Here is a 15,393-nt window from a genome sequence, read left to right on the forward strand (position 1 = left end):
ACTTTAAAAAATTATGTGAATAGTTATGGCAATCCTTAAAATTACATTTATAAAATATTCATATATATATATATATATATATATATATATATATATATATATATATATATACACACACGAAAAAAATGCAGCTACACTATGAATTTCAAACAAAAGAAATTGCATATTTCAACAGAATTAAGTGAAAAAAATAAAAGTGAGTGAAAAATGGAAAGGAAGTTGCCTACTTTTTCTCTTTATAAACTATAAATGGAGATGATAAGGCATTCACAGTGCAATCAACACTTTGCTATGAATTTTTTATTTTCAAACTTTTAGACAGGCACTTACATTTTCTTTCAAAAAAAATCAATTGGAAATGAAAATCAATTGGAAATGAGATATCATCTGCCCTTCACATGTCTTTAAAGATTCTACAATCCATCAGACACATTTACTTTGTCAAGCCAAATCTACAAAAAATCATATACCATTAACCTTAAAATACCTCTTGGATTAGAGCACACATTGCCCAGCCTATCAAACACATATATCTCAATAAAAGAAATAGATTAGAAAACTTAGTGCCATCACCCATCAAATCTACTAGAAGCAAATGCTCAATGTATCAAACAATAATGAATGTTAAAGACCCTATACTGAAAGGCAAACCACAAAAAATAATTGAGGACTCAGTTGTTCATAATACCCAAGTGAAATTTACCCGTGTAGAAGGCCCCACACAGTTGGACATCATATAATAACTAAATGACCTGAATATAAACATCCCATGTAAGAGTGGTGATAGAATAACCCAGAGTGCAACAAGACATTTTCAATTCATTTGGAGACAGATTTCTGCAGTCTCATGAAAGAAAAAACATTTTGCAGTTGACACCCATTTCTACATTCAACACAACTCGAGATGAATAATCAAAAGAGAGCAGCTCAATGCACCCTATGAGAATTGCACTTTGTTTTCCATTTTTCTGCATTATATCATATACACATGTTATGCTCAATTGAAAAAATGATTCATCACCACCACCACAACAAAATCTCATTGTTTCAATCCAATCCAATATTATTTCATCAACTACATAGGTTTACACACACATGAATCTTATGATAGAAGAGAAAATGCTCTGCTAGGTACTAAAGACTTTAGATTCAATCTCAGAGAGCAAAAGTAGAAGGAAAAAATAAATCCATAGTTGCAACTTCATTGTATAAGTGGGGAAAGTGAAAACAAAAGTGATACAATGAATCTGGTTCTTCCTCAATGTGAATGAAACTAAGAAATTACAAATACGTAATGTAGGAATACTCTTCTTGTCATCTAGAATCATGTTGAAAATAGCAACAAGAAATGCTAAATATAGAAGTGCTAAAAATAACATTTCTATAAATAGCATTTCTATAAATAGCATTTCGGGATACATTCCAATTTTAGTTAGTCCCTGAACTAAAATTGAGAATTAAAATTCGAATTTGATCTTAGCAACTGTTTGAAAAATAATTAATTAATTCATCATGAGTTAATTAGTTGGAGAAAATCAAACATGAAGCCTACATGAAGACATGCAACAGTTATCCCTTTGATTGAGGAAGTTATCCTTTAATTAAGGAGATCGGGATGAGTTGTACTTTGAGTTGTAATTAGTTAGCTCAGTTAACTGAGTTAAGTCCAGTTAGATTAGTTCCAACAGTTTGTGGAACTGATTGTGAGTTTAGTTAGTTAATGCATGCATGCATGTAACTAGTGTACTTTAGATAACTAGATATTCTCTCATAAATAATTCATGCATGTCAGTTTAGTCAGAGACCTAGTTGATATCAGAGGATGGACAATATACTATGATTTGCAAGAATACTCCATTGAGGATATCTATTGCATGCAGAAGGAATTCATTCCTTGAGGATTGCGTAGTTATTTCTGAGTTGGGTGAGTTGTGTGAGAGGCGAATTCACATAGGTGGTAGCCAGAGGACCGAGGGGAAACTGCACATGGGAATAGGAGGCTTGGAGGAATGAAAGAAGGCATATGTTGTGTCTATTCAGTCTATGAGCAGTATTGAGGGATTGTACTGAGAGCTGGATAGCTTGTGAGCTAAAGCTTTGTGTAATCCGGAGATATTTACACTTGTATGATAATACAGAGATCGGGGTTTTTAGTTGAGGCTTTCCCCAGAGTATTCTTTTGTGTTCATGTGTGATTTTTTCTTCTTCATCTGTTATATGTGTTCTATTTGATCTTGCTCAAAATCGATTAAGCTTCCGCAAGTTTGTTTGTAGAAGTAGATCAAGTATTTTGCTTTAGTATATTGCATTATCAGGTGATCTACAGTGAGAAATTCTACATGGTATCGGAGCAAAGGTGATCAAAGTGGAGAACAATATACAAAGAAAGGAGAAGTTCAATGTTTGAAGTTCCTGATTATAGAAATCAAATTCTTATCACATCTCAAATTTCACCAATGGCGTTCAACGGTTTGAGACTCAAGTATGCCCTGGATGGTAGCTCAAATTATATAGCCTCGAAGGATCACATGGAAGTGGTATTAGAGGACAACGTTTTGAAAGACTTCATTGATCAAGAAGTCCCCAAGCCAGCAGCTGCTAATGCCCAAGAATTAGCAGAATGGAAGAAATGTGTGGCTAGAGCTAGGAGGATTCTTCTAGAGGGAGTTCGAGACCCCATTATCTTGAGTCTCCATGGGAAGGAAACACTGTTTTCAATGTGGAAAACATTGAAGGATCTATATCAAAACAACAACGATTAGAGGAAGTTGGCGCTGAAAGATAAGCCTCAAAAAATCAAGTGTGAAAAGGACGACACGATCTCTACATATCTGAACAAGCTCACCACTTGCAAGGATGAGCTTGGAAGTGTAGGAATCATGACAACTAATGATAACATGGTGAGTCTCGCTCTCCTTGGTCTTCCTAAGAGCTAGCATAGCTACCAAGACTCGGTAAATGGAAGAGAGAAACTACCAGATTGGGAATGATTATGGTCAGATTTGATGTAGGAGGAGATAAGGAGAAGCACCAAAGATGGATCTTCATCAAAGCATGATGATGAAGAAAATCTAGCCTTAACGAGTAAGGTGAGGAAAAGGAAAGGGAAGGCTTCCCATTCCAAATCTTGTTCTTCCCATGGTGGGAAGAATATTGAGAAATGAAAAGTGCGATTCTTTCATTGCCATGAGGTGGGCCATTATGCTCTAAATTGTCCACAGAAGAAATCCAAGAAGCGATCCTAGGAAGGATCAGATGGTGAGGCATTGGCTTCACAATTCGAATTGGATTTCACCCTCATTACATGCATGGTTTCATCAATGGTGGGTTTTGTTTGGTAGCTGGATAGTGGAGCTTCATTCCACATGACCGGCGATAAGAGTTTATTCAGTACCTTGGAGGAGAAATACCTCCAGATGCGCATAGATATGGGCGATGATGGAAAGTACTGTGTTTTAGGTGAAGGCATAGTATTGTTTCAGAGGGAGCATGGAGCTCCTCTCACCCTGACTGATGTAAAGTATGTGCCTGGACTGAAGAAGAGCCTAGTGTCCATCGCTATGTTGGAAGACAAAGGCTATGATGTAGTATTTAGTAAATGAAAGGCATTCCTGAGGCACATCGGCATGGGACAAACCAAGAGGATTGAGATTCGAGTAAAGAATCTCTACAAGATGGAGGTAGATGACTGTGCTGCACTGAGTTCCAAAGTAGAGTTGGTGCAAAGCCAAGGTGTTGGCGAGATATGGCAAAGAAGATTGGGCCACTTGCACCATGGGGCCTTAAAGATCATGCAACATATTTCTACCGGACTTCCCAAGGGTAAACTGGAGCAAGTGGATACATGCAAAGGTTGTACCTTGGGTAAGTATGCAAAATATTCCTTTCAGGATCGAGACAGTCGAGCTAGAGAAATCTTGGGGTGAGTTCATATAGATGTGTGTGTACCATTCTCGATAGCCTCCACCGCTAAACAAAGGTACTATGTTATTTTTATTGATGATTTTTCTCATAGATGTTTGATCTACTTCATGCAGAAGAAGGATCAAACCTTCTCAAGGTTTTGTGAGTTCAAAGCCTTGGTTGAGAAAGAATCTGGAAAGAAAATAAGGGCCTTGATAAACGACAATGTTGGAGAGTATGTCTCTTAACAGTTTAGGGACATTTTTGCAGCAGAAGGAATTAAATGGAAGTTGACAGCACCCCATAACCCACAGTAGAATGGGGTGGCTGAAAGGAAGAACAAAACAATTGTGGGCGCAGCTCAGGTGATGCTGCATGACCAAGGCCTACCACTTCATTTGTGGGCTGAGGCATGCAATACAACAATATACTTGCAGAATAGAAGCTTGCATCGTATACTGGGGATGAAGACACCAGAGGAGGCTTTCTCCGGGAAGAGATAAGATGTGAGTCACTTCAAGATCTTTGGCTCATCAGTATTTTTCCATGTGACCAAAGAATCTTGGAAGAAGATAGAGCCAATAGCTGAGTTGGGGATACTTGTGAGGTACACTGATACACCCCACAACTATCGGGTGTTCTTGCCTACCAGTTAGAGGATAGTGGTATGCAGAGATCTGAAGTTCGATGAGTAGAAGGCCATGCAATTTTCCCTTGAGAGGAAACTCAAGTTGCATGCAAAGATGAAACTTTTGGTTCCTAAGGAGGAGGATCCTCAGACTGATGTGGAGCAACCGTAGGTAGAGGATCCAGGAGTGGAGACATCCACTCATGCGGAGTCCTCCAGAGATGGGCAAAAACGCTCAAGGGACGCTGACAGATTGATGATGGATGCAAGAGAGAATGTGGGACAGCCATCTTCTCAACATAGATAGAGGAGGTGACATAAGCGGTACAATGGTTACATGGCCCTGGTTGGGGAATGCATAGAGACCGAACCATCTTTCTTTGAGGAAGCAGTGTAGCAACTAGTCTGGGTTGATGCTATGGTGGAGGAGTATGACTCCATAGTTCGGAACAGTGTTTGGGATGTTGTTCCAAGTCCGGAGGACAAGTCAGTGGTGAGTTCCTGATGGATTTACAAGTTAAAGCAAGAAGCTGATGGTAGTGTTGAGAAACATAAGGCAAGATTTGTTACCCGTGGTTTCTCACAGGTCGAGGGGATTGACTATGATGAGACTCTTTCTCCTATAGCAAGGTACTCATCTATCATATCGATGTTGGCATTATCAACATAGATGGGTTGGAAGATCCATCAGATGGATGTGAAGACTGTGTTCCTCAATGGCAAGATTGAGGAAGACTTGTACATAGAGTAGCCGGAAGGATTTGAGACCTTCAATCATGAGTTGGATGTGTGCCGACTTAAGAGAGCTTTGTACGGGCTGAAGCAAGCACCTCATGCTTGGTACACTAGGATCGACAGTTATTTCACCAGGTTGGGCTTCACAAAGAGTGAAGTGGATGCGAACCTTTACCACATCATGGTAGAAGCTAAGCCATTGATCATTGTTCTTTATGTTGATGATTTGATATTGATAGGTGATGATCAGTTGATTAAGTCTAGCAAGGAGGACCTTGCAAGAGAGTTCGAGATGAAAGACATGGGTCTCATGCACTACTTTATAGGCATGGAAGTGTGGCAGAAGAATGGGGAAGTGTTTGTGTCTCAAGGCAAGTATGCCAATGAGATACTCATGAGATTCCACATGGATAAGTGCAAGCCCATGCAGACTCCTCTAGCAGGTAACTGGAGTAAGGAGGATGCTACTTCAAGTGAGATAGTAGCTGCTACTGTTTATCGGTAGCTTGTGTGTTCATTGATGTATTTAGTGAACACACGACTAGATTTATGCTTTGCGGTGAACCAACTGAGTCAAGCTATGGTTCGACCTACCAAGTTGTTTTGGAAGGTAGCGTAGAATGTGCTGAGATACCTCAGAGGCACATCTCAGTATGGATTATGGTATAGATGGACAGAGGGAGTGAAGCTTCATGGCTTCACAGATGCAGATTGGATAGGGAGTCGATCAGATCAGAAGAGCACTTCAGGAGGAATTTTAGACCTTGGTTCAACTCTAGTTTCTTGGTACAGTAGGAAACAAAGGTTAGTTTCACTTACGTCAATAGAGGCTGAGTGGATGGATCCAACTATGATCTATTGCGATAATAAGAGTTGTATCAAACTCTCTAAGAATCTAGTATTTCATGACGGGTCCAAGCACATCGATATTCAGTATCATCATCTTCGCGAATGTGTGGTGAAGAGGTGAATGTTGTTGTAGTATGTTTCGATCGAGGAGCAGGATGTAGATATTTTGACTAGGGTATTTTCAAAATGAAAATTTGAGTTCCACAGAGACAGAATAGGGGTGACAGATAATCCCTTTCTTCTTGAGATGGAGTGTTGAAAATAGCAACAAGAAATGCTAAATATAGAAGTTTTAAAACAACATTGCTATAAATAGCATTTTGGGATACATTCTAATTTTAGTTAGTCCCTGAACTAAAATTGAGAATTAAAATTCGAATTTGATCTTAGCAGCAGTTTGAAAAATAATTAATTAATTCGTTTTGAGTTAATTAGTTGGAGAAAATCAAACATGAAGTCTATGTGAAGAAATGCAATGGTTATCCCTTTGATTGAGGATGTTATCCCTTAATTAAGGAGATCAAGATGAGTTGTACTTTGTGTTGTAATTAGTTAGCTCAGTTAATTGAGTTAAGTCCAGTTAGATTAGTTCCAATAGTTTCTAGAACTGATTGTGATTTCAGTTAGTTAATGCATGCATGCATGTAACTAGTGTACTTCAGATAACTGAATATTCTCTCATAAATAACTCATGCATGTTAGTTCAGTCAGAGACCCAGTTGAGATCAGAGGATGGGATAGTGTACTATCAGTTGTAGGAATATTCCATTGAGGATATCTCTTGAATGTAGAAGGAATTCATTCCTTGAGGATTGTGCAGTTATTTTTGAGTTGGGTGAGTTGCGTGAGAGGTGAATTCATATAGGTGGTAGCCAGAGGACCCAGGAGAAACTGCGCAAGTAAATAGGAGGCTTGGAGGACTGAAGGAAGGCATATGTTGTGTCTATTCAGTCTATGAGAAGTATTAAGAGCTGGATAGCTTGTGAGCTAAAGCTTTGTGTAATCCAGAGATATTTCCACTTGTATGATAATACAGAGATCGACGTTTTTAGCTAAGGCTTTGCCTAGAGTATTCTTCTGTGTTCATGTGTGATTGTTTCTTCTTCATCTGTTATATGTGTTCTATTTCATCTTGCTCAAAATCAATTAAGCTTCCACAATTTTGTTTGTAGAAGTAGATCAAGTATTTTGCTTTATTATATTGCATTATCAGGTGATCTACAGTGAGAAATCCTAGAAATCCAACTTAAACTCTATCCATTAATTCCTCCAAGAAAACTTTCCAGCAACTAATAGAAAAATGAATGTAAGAATAAGCCAACTGTCAACAACCATATAGGTAAGGCGGGTCTACCCTTCCCTAAGGGAAGGTGCCAAATAGAATTGTGAGCTTTTTCCATTAATTCCAGCAACCTTGTTAGATCCTTTGGGGGTAGTGACTAATCCAAGAGTACCCCGAGTGACCAGGCCACTATCACCTTATCATAAACGTGAAGATTGTAATTGAGACCAAAATGGATGTAGGAGTGCAGCATACTACATTAAGAGAGCCTCAGGTCACCAGGTCATTATGAACCTAATCGTCAATAGCCACATTGTAACTGATAAAGAACTATTGCACAAAATATTACATTTGTTGAACCCTAAGCTTTACCAACTCACACCCAAACAATAAATGGATATGGAAAAAAATTGAAATAACTAATTTGAGGATGTTCCAGTTTCAATTTTTCCTTGAAGCAATTTCCCCGACACTATTGGAAAAACTTCATATGTAAACCAATCAAAATGTCCATATCCAAAAGACTAAAAGAATATGAAGATGTAGTGTGGGTTTATTGAAAAAACAACTATTTTCCTCAAACCTGCGCTTAAGGGTTGTAACAAATCATTCTCAAGTAGCCGACAAACAAGAAAAAATTCAATCAATCCACAAATGCACCAATAAAAAAAAATAATAATACACAGAGAAAGGAATGGGCAAAAGGTTTTCAAAAAAGATAAGAAAAAAACCAATTTAAAAATAAATAAATAAAATAAAATAACCCCAAAAAGCAGTTTTCAGAGTGCATGAGAACTTACCCTCTCAAGCTCATCCTGGATTTCCTATAGCTTTTCAATGGAGAGAACAAGCTCACCATCTATGTGCTCTTCCTCTTCCCCTTTTGATCTCTTGGACTTGTCCATCCTGCCCAGTCCTTCTGACCCAAAAGTCCTAAAAATCCAATAGAGTCGAAGGCACAGGTAGAGTGGTGGAGAGGGAATGGTCCTAGCATTCATTATTACCTCTAGAAACATTGCACGCTCCATCATGCCATCCTCAATGAAGAAAACTTCCAAAGCTTAAAATTTAGATCCTAGCATTCATTATTACCTCCAAAAATGTTGCACGCTCCATCCTGCCATCCTTAGTGAAGAAAACTTCAAATGGAATATTATCATTAAAATACCAAACAAATTGTTGATTATTTTTACTTCCACCTACAAAAGAGCGTTTTCTAGTCCAGGAGATATGTTTTGAAATAATACCATTAGCAGCAATGTGTGTGCTGAGTTCCCAAGCTGCATTGGTAGCACCTAATTTACCAAGAACGAAACTTAGAAAAAAGACTCAAAATAGATATGCATCTACGTCTTATTGAACTAGCAATATTTACAGTGAATAGAACTAATATCTCAACTATTTTCACATTTTATGAATTGCACCTATAGAGGTGCAGACTCCAGCAGCTGGAAGACCGAAAGAGTTATTCTAAAACTTCAAGCTGTAAATTTTTTTACCATCGCACCATATAAGTTTCCCATTGATCTTAAGGACTTGAGCTACTGATGATGCAAGTAAAACAAGCAGTGGAGGCCCGCACAAATCATTAACCAAATATCACAAGTTGCTTTAATCAGGTTGATGTTTATCATAGTAAATACAATTCACATCTAACAACAATAAAGCCAATTTTCTCCATTTGTTCTTTACAAAATGAAATGGAATTGACTATCTAATACCCACCTAGAGCATACTGTTCACTAATCTCTAGGGACAAGTGCATTTCTTAAACCTATCAAATAACTAAGAAGATCTAACACAGGAGCTGGAGGTGGAGTTGTTGCTATTGGTACTGCGTTTGATTGAACATTGGGACCTTTGGCAGGTGAAACATTGATTTAAGTCTCAATGGTTGATAATTCTTCATATGAAAGGTAACAATTTACTTGCAAGTTTGGAGGTAACAAGGTACAAGGTACATATGGAAAGACATATGGGAGGTAACCTGTACAAGCATAAAAAGGGCTTAGAAGAATATATGTGTGCTCTGACCTTTCAAAAACATCAAGGAAATACTTAATTTCAAAAATAAATTCTTTAATGAGCTCTATACTTATTAGTTACCACTTCAGATAGAAGTGTTGAGCATGACAACTGCAAAAAAAAACATATTATTATTAGACATATTGGAAGAAAACTCCTTGAACTAAGCATTTAATATAATACTTATACTATAAAAACCTATACAAATGCAAACATCTCAAACAGTGATAGATGAACTTAAGCCCTTTCATTGAAATAACTTACCACTTCTCTGGTATCCATTTTAGAATACAAACTAAATCCAAAAAACTTAAAAGACTCGCCATTCTTGAACTTCTTTCGTTCTCATTCTCCAGCTCAAAATGGTGAGCCCCATGCTTGTGATCATAGGGCATAATAGAAATGGTAACCAACAATCCAGATGATGCCAACAGCTACAAATCCTTCTATGTTAAGTATATATTGTAGCTTTTCTAGAGGATATAGAGCTTGCACCATGCATAAGCATGATACAAATGACTTTATAACATCCAAAATATCTTTGTTAACTTTGAATAGTAGATTGTCATCATTTGAGGTTTAGGAATCTTCTTGACCATACACAAGGCCATGAATATCTTCTATAGAGTGAAAAGCTTCCTACATATCATATGCCATCCATCATAAGAAATAGTATAAGGAAAAAATATATTAAAGATTAAAAATTTAGCTCACAGATTCTACAGTAGGTTCATGAAATTTCATTCAACCCAAAGCTTCCTCTGCAATAGTGTATTCTCTAATAATTAATTCCTACAAGCTCAAACTATATCAACATTCCCATTTAGACAAATATAATCCTATCTCTAATTCAATGGATAAAATTTTAGATTTCTAGCCCCCAGTCGATAATGATACCTTCTTAAAGGTATGCCAAAAATCTACTCAACATGACATTATAACTATTTACATCATGGGCAATATGGATAAACTCCCAACCAAAGATAAATGTGTTGTGCCTTTTTCCCAGAAGAATTTATTAGCATACCCTTTTTAGTTGAGAGAATATCCTTTGGATAGTGGGATACAATCTTTAGTTCTTGTGAAGGCATCCAAAAATCACCCTTTGATAATTGACTGCTAGCATCTTTACAACAGTTTTTGCTCATTAACTTGATATTTGTCTCAGGGGAGTTTTCCCTAAGGGTCTTTTGCACAACACTTTGCCTGAAGGTAAAAGTGTGTATACATTGTTGTATGTAATCTTGATCTTCCATATTATCAATACAAGAACATATAGATCCACCAGTTGAATATGAAATAACTGCGAAATCAGACAACTCAAATTGTTCACATTTTGCGTTTTCATCGAAGTTTGTTGTTGTTGCATGTTCTTCATCAAAATTTGTCCATATTTGTCCATATTGTTGTATTTTCTTTTTCTACAGTACAACCTTCATCCACACTGCCCCGTGAATGATATTTATCCTCATTCATTTCTTCAACCTTATCCTCATTTAAATCATACTTGACAATCATCATTCTAGTAGAGAAGAACCTCTGGATATTATTGGTGAATAATTATAGTTAATGGGTTCTCATGTAACAATTCCCAATACCAATGGAACAACATATAATTTGAATCACTCAAGTAATGAATCTCAATTTAACAATATTATAATATAAATAAATTCTACCATAAAATGCACATCAAGAATGCTCTACCTTGTAGATTTCAGCACCCAAGTATTCTATGGATTTATGGGAATGAAGGGGAATTGGAAAGCCAATGATCTCCTATAGTTATGTATGGCCTTTTCTAGTACCTATGGCCTCTTAGAAAACCAGTATCGAGCTCAAACTCACCCCAGCAAACGAAAATAATGCTTAGGGGAGAGGGAAATGACTTGAGGAAGTAGAAATCCAGCCAAGAATGCTTAATAACTCTCCAGGTAAGGAGAGAGAAATTCTTAACAGTTATAGAGAAACCAGAATAGCAACTCTTTGAGGAAATGCAATAACTCCAGAATCGTGGCAGTTGATCTCTAACTCAGCAAGAAAGTGGATGATGAGTAACTCAAAGGTGATGCATTTCATAGAGCATCAATCAATAAAGAGTTTCTAAATGATGCTAAAAGAAATTCAATGGAGAATTATTTATTTCAGCCATGAGCACAAAGACAGGGAGCACATATACTATAACTAAGGACTAAGAATGATGATAACTCATACACCATAAGTTTATTATATCTTAGAAACATATATTTGATGAGAGCCTAGCACATTGCCTTCAGTGTCAAAAGAGAGATGTCCATGTGCAAATTAACCCTTGCTCCATGTGAGACTATTGCAGCATAGCTGCTATGGGAAAATGAAGGAATTGGTCATGGCAGTTAAACATTGAATTGAGATAGTTTTAGTGTTGTCCAATTAGGGCTACTTCATCTTGTCATAGGAAAAGATTCAGGACATTTCAACATTACAAAGGCACCAATTGAGGCACAATCAATATTTGTTTAGTTAAGTCGAAGCTCATGGACAATGATATCCAGGTGTTTTAGGTGAATGTTGAGAAACCATGAGAAGATATTTCATGAAAATCATGATAAATAATCAACAAGTCTTTCAAACACTAGTGAACCATAAAATCAGAACCCTAGAAAATATACAACTTCCAGTACCAATGGAAACATGACCCCTCACAGATAATTCAAACATGACCAACTGTCCAAATTATAGCCTATACTTAAGTAGAAATTTATATAGCTTACCTCTAATATTACTAGAGAGCAATGGTTATCCCTTTGTACAAGCTAGTAAGATAATAGAGTTACATTCCAGTAATATCACTAGCCTTTTATGAATCATTACCCTGTAATCAATGAGAGTGACTATGCTGATTCTAAGTGAATGCAATACACCTGTGCTAATCTAATGTGATTCATAATGCATAGTATAGTACTAATTAACTTCTCTCTCTGAATTTAGACTAAACCAATGTCAAACTCAATCAAAATGAATCAACAATGATGCGACGAATGCTGAGTATAGAGCTTCATCTAATGACTAGCAAATGACATTGAATTCAGGGGAAGCAGCTAAATCGTGCAAAAGATGTTAGGAACTAAATCTATGTGTATTAGAGCCTGGTGTTGAGCCAGATTTGTTCTTTAATTGTATGAAACATTTACTTGTTATGCATCAGTGGCATGTTCATACTCACAACAAGTTTGGAGGACATGAAAATTGCAGCCTTCTAACAGTTTGTTGGTTAAACTTTTCCTAGTTTTAGGGTTGGATTTAGAGTTTTTAGAGTAATGTTTCAACTTTTCACCATGGCCACACATCATGGTAAGAAAACTAGCATGTCTGTGATAAAGCTCCAATTTGCAGGAAACTAGGGTGCTAGCCACTGTCTCGAGCCCATCCAAGGCCTCTCAAGTCTAGATTAGGTGTCTAGAATAATCAGACCTTGTAAAAAATCTGTGTGCTCTTGTTGAACTACCTTCCATGCAATTGAGCCATTGCTTTAGCCATGATCTTGCATGACATCGAGGAAGGTAATGAGTTTCCAAGCTCCAATGGTGTGCCTCTAGCTACATTTAGCTGTCTCACCCATTCTTTTACAAAGAAAACATTTCTCATACCCATCCTTATTTTGCCTCATCATTCAGCTGTCTCACCCATTCTTTTACAAAGAAAACATTTCTCATACCCATCCTTATTTTTCCTCATCTTTTCAAAATGATGTCATATGATTTGAAAGATCACATCCATGCAGTGTAGTCATCTGCTTTTTTTTAATTTACCCCATTAAATCACTAGTATCATAGATATCAAAACTCGAGATACCGTAATAACAAAATTGTAAACCATAAGTAAAGCACAATATCTAATATTTTAAAAGATTGAAAGGGTGAATCCACAACTACTATCCTGAGTTGCTTGCTTTTTTCAGCTTACATAAAGACTGTTTACCCCTTGATTGCCTCACAACCATTTTGAACAAGTGTGGGGAAAAACCTATGTTGGAGGCCAAACTTTGCCCCAATCTTATCCATATACCTATCAGTAGGGCATTGAATATACTGGACCTATGTAGCAGCCATTCCTTACCATCAGGAGAAACTCTATTCTCATAAAGGACTTTTTTTAGTTGAAGAAGATGAAATTAAGGTACAAAATCTTTGGCTGGACCTATGTACCAGCCATTCCTTACCATCAGGAGAAACTTTATGACATCAGGAGAAACTCTATTCCCATAAAGGGCTTTTTTTCAGTTGAAAAAGATGAAATTAAGGTATATAATCTTTGTTTTTTAGTATGGGATCCTTTTATTTCTTTCTTCTTGTAATCTCACATCTCACTTTGTATTCACTGTCTATTAATAATTATTAAGGAATTCTATTTTCCTTACTCCAGTGCTTTTGTTTCCATAGAAATATTGACTAAAAGGTAGAAGAAAATCATAAAAGTACACATGAGATTCAGAATACCTAACCTAATTGAAAGATATGTCTTTATTAAAACCATGTGTTGTACTAAATATACCTCTCTCTATAAGATTAGGTTGCATCTCTATATAATTTGGATGGCATTCAAGTATGTTGCTTATGTTACCTCTATATATTTTATATAGTCTAGATGACATTCAAATGTTTTGCATGGTTTACTTTGTGCTCTAGCCATGATTATCCATAATTATCTAGCTCTTGCCTTCCCCAGGACGGACTAACACTGCCTCCAACCCTTGTTTATTATTGCCGTGATTCCAAAATAAAGCACACCCATCTTCTATTCCTTATTTTCTATAATCACTATTAAGCCTATGAATTGTGTTTTGTGAAGTAATTTTATATGGCACTGACACCCATTTAGGAATAGTCATATCCATCAACTATATTTTGTCATGAATACTATTGCTAATCATTATCTTCTATATCATCTATAAGCATCATGTTTAGTATTTTATATACGCATATATCATTATAGTAATACAAAATAAAGTTCATTCTAGTATTTGAACAACCTTCAATACTCACAAATGAGGACCCTTAGCTATTAGTGTCTACCACGTAATATAGAACTTTGGCTTGCAAGTCCATGTTTGATTGGACCAGATTCTGTTGAAAGTCATATATTCAAAGATTTGATGGACATAATTTCAAAGGATTTGGTACAGAGCCAAATGAGTTGTATTTACAAGTTTGGCTCTAAAACAAGTGTTGAATGAGGGTTGAAAATGATAGTTGTCTTTTGATTGGAAGATACAAGTCTAGTTAGACCAAATCTATTGAAAAGAAAAGGTCACAAGCTTTTACATGGAATGCTTTCATAGGATTTGGTATAAATTTGAAGGAGTCATATCATGTATGAATTCAGAACTTTTGATTGACAGATCCAATTCAAGCAGGATTGAATACATTGGAAAGTGGGGATTTTAATATTTTTGTTTGACATAAAAACTTCCTCTGACTATTAATAAAACTTAATGACAGAGGTTTTATACAAAAAAGGGCAGCCTGTTCTTCATCAAAATTTGTCCATATTTGTCCATGACTCCATACTGTTGTATTTTCTTTTTCTACAGTACAACCTTCATCCACACTACCCCCTGAATGAGATTTCTCCTCATTCATTTCTTCAACCTTATCCTCATTATACATCATACTAGACAATCATCATTCTAGTATAGAACAACCTCTGGATATTATTGGTGAATAATTATAGTTAATGGGTTCTCATGTAACAATTCCCAATACCAATGGAACAACATATAATTTGAATCACTCAAGTAATGGATCTCAATTTAACAACATTATAATATAAATACATTCTACCATAAATACACATCAAGGATGCGCTGCCCTGTAGATTTCAGCACCCATGTATTCGATGGATTTATGGGAATGAAGATAAATTGGAAAGCCAATGATCTCCTATAGTTATGTATGGCCTTGTCTAGTATCTGTGGCCTCTTAAACAACCAAGA

The 15,393-nt window shown here is 36.4% G+C and overlaps 1 pseudogene; it reads left to right on the plus strand.

Moving 5' to 3' along the window:
* Positions 1-15,393, plus strand: part of LOC149190342 ((+)-alpha-pinene synthase, chloroplastic-like) — a 110,313-nt pseudogene that overhangs the window by 29,117 nt on the left and 65,803 nt on the right.

This window comes from Pinus tabuliformis, chromosome 3_1, assembly GCF_031772625.1.
Source record: "Pinus tabuliformis cultivar Carrire ecotype Pingquan chromosome 3_1, CPIR1, whole genome shotgun sequence".
NCBI classification, from domain to species: Eukaryota; Viridiplantae; Streptophyta; class Pinopsida; order Pinales; family Pinaceae; genus Pinus; species Pinus tabuliformis.